At 37.0% G+C, this 14,186-nt stretch overlaps 1 pseudogene; it reads left to right on the plus strand.

The window, feature by feature from the left end:
* Positions 1–10,850, plus strand: part of LOC132143245 (pseudouridine-5'-phosphatase-like) — a 76,967-nt pseudogene extending 66,117 nt beyond the window's left edge.
* The last annotated feature ends 3,336 nt before the right edge of the window (positions 10,851–14,186 follow it).

The following is a 14,186-nucleotide window of genomic DNA, read 5'->3' on the forward strand; positions in this document are numbered from 1 at the left end:
GAGATATGAGTTGGCTGGCATGTGCTGAGAGAGATTCAACAGCATAGTCCAACAGGTATTTTCAATTTATTGCCTTTGACATTTTAGTAAAGTTTCCTTTTTTTTTTCTTATGTTGAAGAACAGCAGACAGCAGTGCATCCTTTTCTATTTTATTTTCTTTTTTTTCTTTTTCAAGTATTTATTATTATATATTTTTTTTGTATGTATGGGGATTTGGGTTCAAATCCTGATTTATTTTCTGTGTCCATTTGGCTGTTCTTACCTCGGAAAAAAAAAAAAAAACTGACACAGTACATCATACTTGCAGAATGAAATACAATATTTGTTACTTACGAATTTTGAGGTGCTGACTCCAAAATAGTACATTTTGCTCAAGCTTGTCACACTTAATCACAACATAATGTGTATCATATGCATTTCGTGAAAATTTTGCTTTCAACAACCATTCGTTAGGTGAAGAAGTCTTGTATTATCATTTTATTAGCAGAATATTTGCCACAAAAACATGGTTTCTGTATTTCTCTAATTCAGATTACAACTGTTAGTTTAACTCTCAGCCCATTTTCACATGTACTTTTTGACATTTTATTCCTATTCCCGAGTATATAATTGGAAAAACTTTACATTTTATTGTATAAAAAAAAAGAAACTGACAAATAAAAAACAAGTGATGGAAAGTTTAAATTAGTTATTTAGTTTGTATTTATGTATTTGTTTATTTATTTGTTCAGTTCAGTATTATTCACCAATCTGTTTGACTGAATCACTAAAAAGAAAAGCACCAGTCATACATTCATAACTGTTTTTGAGTGTAGTCAGTGACGACAGTGCAACAGAATATGACTAGTTGGATAGAGCTGGATAAATTACTCTTAAAAAATTACGATAATTAATTACTAGTTAATAATTTAATCTAAAACAGTCTAATTAGATAACTGCACACATTATTCTCTCCAAAAAGTATTTAATTACTTATAACTAATTATTTTCTAAATCCTATGTCAACCTTGACATGTTATTGAATGATACAAGGATAAACATGAAATATTATTTTAATTATTTCAAATAAATAATACATAACTACATACATAAATTATTTTAGTCACACTTTAGATCAGGGTCCAATTTTCTCTGTTAAATAACTAGTAACTACGAACTTATTATACTTTTGCTCCAATATACTCCTAATTACTGCTTATTAATATATAGTAAAGTAGTTGTTGACAATTATGTTTAAGAATTGGATAGGAATTGGGTAGGATTAATGATTTAGAATAAGATCTTGCAGAATAAGACATTAAGATGTGCTTTTTAAGTAATAAACAGCCAATATCAATATTCAAGTTAATAGTGAGAAATGGACCCTAAAGTGTTATTAATATTCTTATTAACTTAACAAAGTATATAAGTGAGAAGGTTACATAAAAAGCATGCATTTTAAGGTTAGACTATAAATTTGTATTTTAAATCCAGAAGTAACTGTAATTAAATAAGTAATCCGTTACTTTACTTGTTTCAAGTGAAAAGTAATTAAATTACAGTGACTGATTACTTAGTAACTAGTTATACCCAACAGAGCCCGATTGATATTTTGTTTTGCTGATATTATCGGCCAATATGAGCCTGTCGCCAATATATTGGTATCGATGATTCAATATGTCACAAAAAAAAAATAATAATAATAATAATTACAGAACATATAATGCAAATTAAATGCTTCTGAATAGTGTAATTATTTAGTTTGTCCAGCAGAACACCCCAGGTCAGTGTAGTGTAGAGTGCTGCTTCAGATTATCCACCTGTCACCCACCAACACCTACATTTGATCGTCACGTTAAAATGATTCTAATTCTTAGTTTTGCATGATGATATGATGAATGGATGGTTCAGATTCAGTGACGTTATAGAGACTAGAGCTTATCTGTGCATCATGGCACACGTCTGCGGCGCATTGAAGTCTGTGTTATGGCCTTCGGAGCTGATTGCGGCCACTCAGTCAATGCTCGTGTTCATACCAGCTGCGCCGCGACCCAGAACTCATGCTTATCACATTGGTCACATCACATCACGCAGCTTGCATCCGAACAGAATAGAGTAGAACCCATTATAATCAGTGATGTTGTCTCTACTGGATGCAGAAAACTGATAGCTTGCTCTATTTATTATGTGCTGACCCACGGTTCAAATGATTTTCAACAGTTGCTTTGATGCGTCCTGTTGTGGTGCAGACACGGTGTCAACGTAGTTTGTCAGACTCAGTAACGTAGCAGATTGAAAAGTTAGTATCTTTATGCAGACCAATAGATGCCAGTGCGGTGGTGGCGAGTCAGTTAAATGGTAATTTAATGCTATGTTGTCACCTAGTTGGAGAGATTCCACTCCCAAGTAAATAAACAATTACATTAGTAGGGCCCTATGATTTCCGCAATACAGAAAACATGGAGGGAATTGCGGAATCCAGTCATAAAAATGGAATGAACTGTATAACGCAGAATTTCATGGAATTTGTCTTATTTTTGATTAATAAAAAACAGGTAAGTACACAGCTACACATATATACATACATATACATGTACAGACCAAAAGTTTGGACACACCTTCTCATTCAAAGAGTTTTCTTTATTTTCATGACTATGAAAATTGTAGAGTTACACTGAAGGCATCAAGGGCTATTTGACCAAGAAGGAGAGTGATGGGGTGTTGCGCCAGATGACCTGGCCTCCACAGTCACCGGACCTGAACCCAATCGAGATGGTTTAGGGGTGAGCTGGACCGCAGACAGAAGGCAAAAGGGCCAACAAGTGCTAAGCATCTCTCGGGGAACTCCTTCAAGACTGTTGGAAGACCATTTCAGGTGACTACCTCTTGAAGCTCATCAAGAGAATGCCAAGAGTGTGCAAAGCAGTAATCAAAGCAAAAGGTGGCTACTTTGAAGAACCTAGAATATGACATATTTTCAGTTGTTTCACACTTTTTGTTATGTATATAATTCCATATATAATTCCACGTGTTAATTCATAGTTTTGATGCCTTCAGTGTGAATCTACAATTTTCATAGTCATGAAAATAAAGAAAACTCTTTGAATGAGAAAGTGTGTCCAAACTTTTGGTCTGTACTGTACGTATATATATACTGTAAAAAGACTGTGTCTGTAAATATTAAACTGCAAAAATACTTATATAAATACAAATGTTCTGCATATTCATTTGATTACCAGAAAATACACAGCACAGAATAAAAATAAAAAAAGAGAAAAGGAGATGGAAGGATGAGGAGCGACAGAGACGAGAGAGGGGAGAGAGGAGAGAGAAAAAAAAACTGCTTTTCCCAGATGCACTGCTGCTCGGCCCTCCACCAGCTGGGTGATCTCCTCTGCGGTGCCTGGCGGTGGCACTGGACGGCGATGGCTCCTCCGGTTTTGGGCAGCCGGCAGGAGTCCCCCGTTCCGTGCTCCTCCCAGTTCATGTGGATGGCAGCAGGCTCCGGCCCTCTGGCGAACGGCTCCGACTCCTCCACTCCCTCACGGACGGCAACCGCCCCTCCACTTCACGGGCGGCCGGCAGCGAGCTCACCCGTCTCCGGCAACTCACTCCAGCCCAGCGCCTCGAGCGTCCATGGCGGCAGACTTCATCGTCTGCTCGATGGCACCGCCGATTCACCACAGCGGCGAGGGATCTTCAGCAGCCCGTCCCTCCTTCTCCCGGGTTTCGGCACCACTGTAACGAATTACAAATCCATGATCACGGGAAGAAGGAGGCGGGAAGAAGGAGGCGGGAACCGGCAGACAAACAAATAAAAACCAAATACAAAATAAAGTCCAGGCCTGGTCCTCTTTCATCTGTCACTATCGTCGCTCCGGTTTTATATCCCTCCATCTCCTCCGTGGGACTCGAGACCGGTGGGTCGAGCAGGTGTCGCTCATTTCCAATGACTCCACCGGCCTCGCTCCTGTTCCCATGTCTCTCGGCCCCGCCCCACTCATCACAATTAAATATTAAAAAACTCGCACTTGCTTCCTCCATCTTCTTACCCAATCGTTACAATGAGTCATGAATGACTCACCCTCATGTCGTTCCTAACCTGTAAGACCTCTGTTCATCTTTGGAACACAGTTCTTAGTCCGAGAGCTTTCTGTCCCTCCATTGAAAATGTATGTACGGTATACTGTCCATGTCCAGAAAGATAATAAAAACATCATTGAAGTAGTCCATGTGACTTCAGAGGGTCAGTTAGAATTTGTTGAAGCATCGACAATACATTTTGTTCCAAAAATAAATAATTTTTTATTTTATGACTTTATTCAGCATTGTCTTTTCTTCCGGTTCTGTTGTGAGTGCGACTGCTGTGACTGTTGACGTATGACGCTGCTGACGTGTTTTCTGGTTCGCCCAATAACAAAGATAACACGTCAGCATCGTGTTTATGTATATATATTCTGTTTATGTAGGCTATATACTGTATTCTGTATACAGTACCAGTCAAAAGTTTGGACACACAAATGGGTAGTGTGTCCAAACATTTGACTATACTGTACTATACTAGCCTATACATGAAGAAAATTAGCAGATATATCAATATTGGTCATTTTTTTACTCCCTAATATTGGTATCAGCATCGCCCCCCCCCCCCCCCCCCCAAAAAAAAAAAAAACATTATCAGTCGGCTCTAATACCCAACACTCATTACATATATAGGAATAGCTATTTGTTTTTGCTGTGCAGCTCCACTACAGAATTTCTCTGCAGGAAATTCTAATAGACAGATTTGTGGAGCTGCATGATGGATGATTTGTGATGGAAAGGCTATGTCATGGTTGCACTGTTCTCTTTTTAGTCAAACATTCTGTCTCTCTTTTTTTTAAGGTATTATAATTTTTTCTTCTGTTTATGTAATATGAATGCCTAAAATCAGAATTTAAAATAAACTGGTAACAAAGTTTCCCCCATGTTTTGAGGTGAGAAGAAAATCCAACTGTAAAACGCTGATTCAGTGTCTTAATTAGAGGTGTTTGAGACAGTCGTCTCACCCTCTCATCCCCAGCTGTCTGCTTAAGTGACGTGTGAATCTTAAGCCTTCTCATACACTAGCTATGACTAATTACTGAATTGTTCTTGTGTTAGATGTCCTGGACCGTTTCTAATCCAACAAGATGCTCCACTTTAAATTGCTGACAGAGAAAAAGGCAGCATTTGTGCAATGCCTCGCTTTTGTCCTCAAGCTTTTTTATTTCCTTTATGTTCACAAAAATGCGTGCCTTGGTAATTATGGGTCATTTGCTGGGCTCTTTGCGTAATTAGAAGTTTTAATTGTGCCCCTGGTACAAGGGAATTAGCTAAGCTTTACTCTCCAAAGTGAGCTCCATACTTCCGCTGCTCTTTGTTGAAGCACTTCCACTCATCGTACAACTGGCTTAGTGACATCAGTCAATTACAGCCATTCATGGAAACTCAAGTGCCTTTTTTATTTGTTCCTGTGATGAGTGGACAAAATGTGGAATCTCTGTTCCTGAGGGTCAATTATACAGTATGTCCTGGGTGGCTCCTAAGCAAGCGTTCTTACTCTAATGGCTTTGAGACCAAAATGTGAGATATTCACAGTTTTGAGATTTCGCTTAATATGCCTACTTGGTCAATTACAACAAAACACATTCTCCGTCTTGTTATACGGAAGATATATGCCTACTTAAAGCTAAATCAATGTGTTGGTGCACTTTTGTGTTTGTAAGAAAATATTGTTTATTTAATAACTTAGCGATTTTGTGCATGTTTCATTGCTATTATTAAATTCACTAAATTGCATATCAGCATTGACCAAAGGGTTTCTAGATATCAATGTGTGATGCTGACAAACCCATTTTTGTCACCCACTAATTATAACAATGAAACGATTGAAATTAATTTAAGAAAAATCTGTATGTTTTTATGATTTAAAAAGAAAAAAGAAAACTTGCTCACTGTTGTAAAACTTGAGACATAACCTTGAGGTTTTATTTAATTGCTTTAAATCTGCCACCACTGGTCTTAAGATCTTCATTCTGGTCTCAAGAGTGTTATTCATTCAGAAAATCAGAAAAATATAGAAGCTCAATGCGAAGAAGTTATTGGTTAGGTTAAAAGTGGAACCAAGACATTCACAAAGAGTGCATATAGTCAACCATGAGTGTTGCACTCGCATCTCACGCAAGAGATGTATAGAAAATCATGTAAAGTTAAAAAAGTTTAAACTTTTAGAAAACACAATTATTTGAGGATTATTACATTTCACTGTATCTCATGTTTTTAAATGCAATCTGTGTGATCGGCACTTCAGCTATTTGAATTAAAGGGGTCATATGATGCCATTCCAAGTTTTACTTTCTCTTTGGAGTGTTACAAGCTGTTTGTGCATAGATAAGAAGTTGCAAAGACTAAAGTCTCAAACCCAAAGAGATATTTTTTATAAAAATTAAGACTCTTCCATGCCCCCCCAAAATGGCTCATTTAAATATGCCCCCCACATATCTACGTCACTGTATGGGAAGATTTGCATAAGACCACCCAAATGTTCATGTAAAGAATAAGGTGTAACTTTGATTCTTGCTCTATTATTGTTGCTGCCGCCACCACCATGTCATCGAGACGCTGTGTGTTTCATTGTGAAAGAAAACAAAAAAAAAAATAGTTTGGCCTTCCAAAAGACAACACCGTTCTATTGTAGACCAGTTTAACCCAAATATTCAGATGTGTGCAGTGCATTTTATGGAGGACTGTTTCCTGAACCTGGGAGAGTAGCCTACAGTGCCATCAAAGGCTGTTTCTATAAAGTGGGGCAATTCCAACTTTGCAAGAATAGTCTGGTGCTGCTGACTCACAGTATGAAGGTACTTGAGATATTTAAAGAATTTGCCACTGATGATTCAAAATGCAACACAGATAATACATCTAAAATCGTAAGGATATGTATACACAGAGGTAAGCCACACTATTATAAGTGCAGCTGGGAGTCTGTGCCAAATTAGACAACTTTAAGCTGTTATGGTTGTGCCAAGAGAGTGATTGTGTCCGTTGTAGACATTATTACTATCCATCACAGTGTTGCCAAGTCTGCGGTTTTCCAGTGGTATTTGGCTACTTTATCACTGTTATTGCAGGTTGTTTTTCATGTCCGCAGGTTGAAGCGACCCCAATAATGTGTATTTTATCGCCCGGAACCAATTTTCACCCAGGGACCCTCTTAAAATGCAATTCGTTTTGGCTAGTTTTGAGTAGCAATAGGGCGGGTTTTGTTGTGTGAAACCTGGCAACCCTAGTCATGCTTGTCACGTAACACAGCAGCCATAGTAGCACTGTATAACTGAAATAGGCTTATGTTTAATTTTTTTTTTTTCCTTTTCATTCAAAATATTTTCAAAAGTGTTAGCTATCTTGAAATATCTCGATATTGATTCTCAGACATTTGTAAGTAAATGCAACTAGATTGTTATTTGATCTATAATTGGATATGGGCAAAGTAGAGTAATAGTGTAATCTATTTATTTTATGTGACTTTACATAAAAACGAGACTTTTTACTTAATTATTGAAATTGCCACTTTTATGGTTTATACCAAAACTTGCTGTTATTTGTGTCTGTCCCCTTTAAATGAAAATTAGCTGCTACTCCCACCTCCCTTTTCAGATGAGTGCAGAGCAGTCAGTGTTGCCAAGTCTGCCATTTGTCCGTGTGTTTAAGCAACCCCAATAACCTGATATTTAAAATGGAATTTTACCAGGTGAAAATCACCAAAAACGTGTATTTTAACCCACCAGAATGCGGGGATCACTTCAAGTCTTGACTGGGCTAGTTTGGAGTAATAATTGGGCAGGTTATAAAAACCTGGCAACCCTAGCGGAGCTTCAAGAGCTCATGCTTGCAGACATGTTACAGTTTAACTGGTGGTGACCATGTTACTGACTTCATATTGGTTCCAAATGTAATTTTTAACTACCACATTCCTAATTACGAGCATTCTGGTACTCTGGTAGCACATGAATGCAGGGTTATTGAAAACCGGCAGAGACAATGGTAGCTTTAGCAACATTAGCCTTACAGAGAGCCTGTGTATATGATAATAGGGCAGAGAGCATCACAAATGGACGATACTTTCACCGACTATGTCGTCATAGTAGTGAGAAACCTGGGATTTTTACCATTATAGGCTGGTTGTTTTCACACACTGCGGCCACACAACTATAAAAGTGATTTTTGCATTTTATGGCACCTTTAAGTAGCAGACATGGGTGTCATGCCATCAAATATTTTTTATATGACTGGCTTTGTATTTGATGGGAATTTAATAACAATATTGTGAGTTAACATTTTCATTTTACAGAGAGCAAAGAATCACGGAAGCTGTTTACACTGTGAAATTAATATCTTACATTCATACGCACATCTGCTATAATTCAGAGAGTGAGCAAGTGACAAAACACCAAGTTTCAGTGATGACTCATCTGAACATCTCTGATTGGCCATTGCATTCATAAATTCAACAGATTCACGTGTGATTGGTTATAATGCCAGTGCTGTACAAACACGTCTGTCTCTGGCTCAACGCCAGCCAAAACGTGAACGCAGATTTGAATTTATCAGCTGATGCTGTGCCGCACTGAACGATCTAATCACACCGCTGTGGTAGTATCAAATATTAAAAATATTATTTGCCTATTTTTTGTCTTTTGGAAAAGTTGCATTTAAAATCCACTTGGCTCAGAAATCTGAAGGGACATGTACCCCCTCACTTTGAATGGGCATGACTCCTCTGGCAACAGCCCTATAGTATGCAGTGTATCATAAACAGCTGTTTTACAAAATTCTTCTGAGGTCAAATTCAGTGCAGTCATATCATGGCCTCTTTACCATGATACATATTGTATCATGACTTTGCTGGTGATACCCAGCCCTAATATCACCCAGCCCTAGCTATGCCAGACTGGAAGGATGATGGTTTGTGTGGTGCACAGTTTTGACATTGTGGGCCAATATTTGGAAACTCTTTACCCACGATGTGGTTCACTGAACTTGATTTTGCTGTGCTTTTGTTGAACTTGGATGCTATGAATGGATAACTGAAAGGACCAAAGGGAGAGCGCTAGACCAAGAGACAGATTACCTGACATTTAAACTTCTAAAATGCATTTGACAGCAGCTGTCAAACTCTTTAACAAATCATTGAAGTCGTTTTATTCAAACCGTGACCCTGATGCCTCCTTTTCCCTGTATAAAACTGCCTCTAGAAGAACAAGAGAATCATTTTCTGTCATTGACATGCATGTCAAAATATGGCTCTGTGTCACGAATATGGACATGTGTGTTTTCCCTCGTGTGTGAAATGTTCATTTTTTTTTTTTTCAGTTTCTGTACCCATTGTGTGTTCAGGTGTGTTTTCAGGTGTGTCTTATTATTAGTTCATCCTCCTCAACTGTCTGCCCCTTTGTTATCTGCCCTAATTTAGTTCTAGCCTGTTCCCCTCTCCCTTGTCCGGTATTAAACATCAACTCCATGCTACATGTGTGTCTCCTGGCTACCATGTGTGTTCCCCATGTTGGAATATTACATTTACATTTACATTTACATTTACATTTACGCATTTAGCAGACACTTTTTTTAGGCTGCTGCTTTCAGATGCTCTCATATTAATGTGAGCGATCTGTGAAGAGCATCAAAGATTTCTATCACCCTTATCAAAACTAACCATGGTTTTCTTGTAGTAAAAGTGTAGTTACCATGGCTTTATGGTGTACTGATTACTATTTGCATAACCACTGGTTAACTACAAATACCATGGTTAATCTACGGTTAATATAGCAAACATAAGGTTGTTTTGTGGTTGCCATGGTTAATGTTCATAAGGTTAGATTGTTAAAAAAAAAAAAAAAAAAAAAAAAAAAAAGAAGAAGATGGATAACACATCTCCACTTCCTTCCACTGCAGAAACGTAAAGCTAAAATATCCCAAATGTAGGTGCTGTCATCTTGCTCTGTCATTTGAAGCCTGAGTCTGCACAGTAGTGATCATAAGCTGGAGCGGCGCTATCAAAGTCCTGCCTAAATTCCCGCAGACCCAATCAGAAGCATGCAATTATTTTATAACACTTGAAGTTTTTTTTATTTTTTTTTATTATTATAATTTTTTTCTATTGGGAGATGCAACCTTGGCCCATAATAATATTTTCAGTATGGACAATCAGTTTTTTTTTTTTTTGGTATTTGAAATAATACATACATAATGTAATCTTATTCTTATTTATTGCTTTAATTCTGTAAATGGGAATTTTAGCTCTTTACTTACAGCCACTTTTTAATTTGTGATGATTGTGATGATTAAGGGAATTAGGTGGCCATTGCATACTAGAGAAAAATATTTATTTCATAATGTAATCCCCCCAATATATATAAATATATATATATATATATATATATATATATATATATATATATATATATATATATATATATATATATATATATATATATATATATATATATATATATATATATATATAGCTGCAATAGCTTTTGTTGTGGTACCAAAACTGGTACTGAGATCCATGGAAGTTTACTGGTATTGGTACAAAACTATTCAGTATACTGAGTTGTGCATGAATTCATTTATGTTTGAATTGATTAGCCTGTTCTGATTCTGCCTTCACAGTGCCTGGTTTTTGAAGATCCACCAAATGGGGTAAAGGCAGGTCTGGCAGCTGGAATGCAGGTGGTGATGATCCCAGACGATAACCTGGACCACTGCCTCACCCAGGAATCCACGTTGCTGCTAAGAAGCATGGAAGAGTACAGACCACAACTTTTCAGTCTCCCAGCCTACCATTAAGCACAGTTATCACCACAGTTATTTAAATTCCATTACACTGTATCTTGTCATTTTTTGAAAACTGGAATCAGGCTGCAGTGTAGCTCCTGCAATCAAAAACAGGAGAAACTAATCTCAACCATTATGTCTGTGTGAGCCATGGATTTACTGTTCAGGGACACAACAGAATGCTGATTGTTTCGATTTTTTTTTTTGACAATCACAACTGAATGAATCTCTTTCCTTTGACCACCAGAATAACACAGAGACAAATTTGATTAAGCAATTAGCCTCAGTCGAACCATTAGGCCATACTGACATTTTGCATTTCAACCAATTAGAGGGTGTCATTTTCTTTCTTTCTCCCCCCCCCCTTTCCAAATGCAGATGTCTTGAGTGTTGGGTTTCTGTTTTTAAGGGTCCTATTTTAAGGACCTAAGCGCAAGGTCTTAAGCACACGGTGCAGGTGCACTCAGGGTGTGTCCGAATCCACTTTTGCTAGTTTATCGATAGGAAAACGGTGGACGCGTCTGGGCACATGTTGGTGTTTTTTTTTTTTTTTTTTTATGTTTGTGTGCTGCTGCGTGTCCCTGTGTGTGTAATACGCAGTGTATTTGGGTTGTGCACCCGCCTAATGGACACATATTACTAACGCGCTCTTTAAACAACAAAGAAAAAATATTGCGGCAGACTTTAGACCAGTTTTCAGTTGGTCTATGGCGCAGTCTATTTTCAGTTCCTCAAAATAGCAAAGCACCAACAAGGCGCCTAAACGTTTGTTTAGACCAGCATCCCCATGGGCACAAATACATTAGCTATTTAAACAACATGGTGCAGGACGAGAAATGAGAGCTGCATCGGGCTGAACCTAGCAAAAACACTTGTGCCACATTGCACTGGGTGTATGATAGGGCCCTACATCTTTAATTCAAGCTCACAACTTTCCGGTCATGGTTTAAATTTACAGTAAGTGGCGGTTTAACAATCCCACTCGGCCAGCCGTGTTTTCTATTAGCGTTACCTTTCCTCTTTGCAGAGGTCTATTAAAATACCAAAGAGATTTTTGAGTTTGAAGCGTGTGGCGTTATCCAATAAAGGGGATCCGTGAGCACAGTCGTCTTTCATCTTCTTCCAGTGTCCGCCCTCACAGAGCTGGAGTTAGCATGTTCACTCACTCCAGCACTGTCCAACATCTCAGAGAGTTCAAGCATGTCTTCTTTCAGCCTTCCCCTCTGGTAGGAAAAAAAGGGTTTTTGCCAGCATCCTCTTCCTCCTCCACATATGCCACGTCCTTTCATCCTTAAAGATGGGGTAATCTGGAAAGCTTTTTCCTTCTTTAGGACTTTCCACTCCAAGAAGGCCTTTTACATGTCATTTCACACCTGAAGGATCTAAGGATTAGGGTGTGAGCATCTGGAGTGTGTGTGCGTATAGACCAGTGTTAGAAATTACCTTTATTATTATTATTATTATTATTAATCAGAAATATTAATCCTGGTGGAATTGATTTTTAGGGGGCATTTCTTATTTTTTTCATGTAAAACACTAAGTAACACACGTTTGTCAAATAATTAATTGTTGAATTAGTTTATTGATAATTTATTAATAAACAATCTAAAAGATAACAATTTGCCCTACCAAAACTGATTTTCTGGGTTATTTTTTTTTAATTATGATTACATTTTTACATGTGTTAAAAACATAACCTTTCTTTATTTTTTGTCAAATACTTTAGCTGAATCAGTTAATTAAAATAAACTGCCAATTTGAACAATAAATACATAAGCACTAGAATGCATTTTAAACAATGCAGAAACCCATAATAGCCTAGAACATCATACCACAAAATATATCAAATGTTAGAAAACAGATTATCAAAATGTGAGTGTTTATTTATTTTTTTTTTTTTTCTTTTTGTTACTATCGGTGATGTGTTTGTTCCAGTTCCTGGGTAAATTTCTAATCCTGGTACAAAGACACTTTTGCATATAGTGCATTTACTTTAATGCATTGGCAGGGCAATATTTGTACTGTGTGTCAACAATAATTGGATTAAACCTATGAAACAACATGAATTTAAAGCATTGAGTTTACTATGTGTGTACTACACACTCCATTTTATTGAAGCATGCTTGAATTTTAATTTTTTTTTTTTATTTATTTGTCTTTTGCAAACATATGGTTCAACATATTAAATGACTTGTTTATGTTTTTGACCTCTTTCATGTGATTTTAATAGCATGCACATTGGAGTTTGACATTCAACCAGAAATCTTAGCCTGAAGAAGAATTATGTACATATATGTAGCAGCACTTTTCAACAGCTCTTTAATAGTTATTGTAATAATTATTTTTATGAGGTAGTTCAAAAAAATATAAAAATGTACAATATTACTCTGTAAATATTATTCATCTGGAAATAGTTTCTCGATCTTTCCTCAAATATGGATTATTGTTATATTAACAATATTTTTCATGCATTTGTTCCTCTGGGCCAAATAATAATAATAATAATAATAATAATAATTTTCAGACTGTTATCAGAAGGCTCGCTATTTTCTGTTTTTCCTCTCTTTGTTCCAGCCCTTTACTCTTAATACAATTTAGTTGATTGCAGTGTTTAAAAACCAGGATTCCCCCAGAGTTATATTATTTAGCATATGTTTTTATTCAAAGTGACTTAATGAGGATGGCAGAATGTAATTTTTCATTTTAAAACAAAATTTTATGTGCTGCTGTGCGTCCCATTGTGTATTAAGCAAAGTGTACGTTGTGCACCCATCTATAGGCGTATATTACTAACGCACTCTTCAAATAACATAGAAAAAAATATTGCACCAGACTTTAAACCAAGTTTGAGTCGGTCTATTGCGCAGTCTATATTCAGTTCCTCAAAATAACAATGCGCCTGAACATCTTTTTTGACCAGCACACCCATGAGCGCACAGATGGGTGCAAATGTATTTGATATTTAAACAATGTGGCGCAGGACAAGAAAATGAGAACTGCATCGGGCTGAAACTAGAAAAAAACACTTATGCCGCAGTGTGCCGGGTGTATGATAGGGCCCTTTAAGTTAAAAGCTAGAGCAGTGTTTTTTTTTTTTTTTTCATAAACAAAATGAATTTTATTGGCCTTGCCATTTGTTCACCAACACCATAAAATATAAGGGAATAGTTCACCCAAAATCTGAAAATTTTCACAAAAAGTGGACACTTTCAGAACATCCAAGCATGACATCACTTGCTCACCAATGGATCCTCTGCAGTGAATGGGTGCCGTCAGAATGAGAGTCTGAACAGCTGATAAAACCATCAGAATATTCAATATTCAAGTAATCTACACTACTCCAGCCCAC

The sequence above is a fragment of the Carassius carassius genome, chromosome 7 (genome assembly GCF_963082965.1).
Source record: "Carassius carassius chromosome 7, fCarCar2.1, whole genome shotgun sequence".
Taxonomy (NCBI): Eukaryota; Metazoa; Chordata; class Actinopteri; order Cypriniformes; family Cyprinidae; genus Carassius; species Carassius carassius.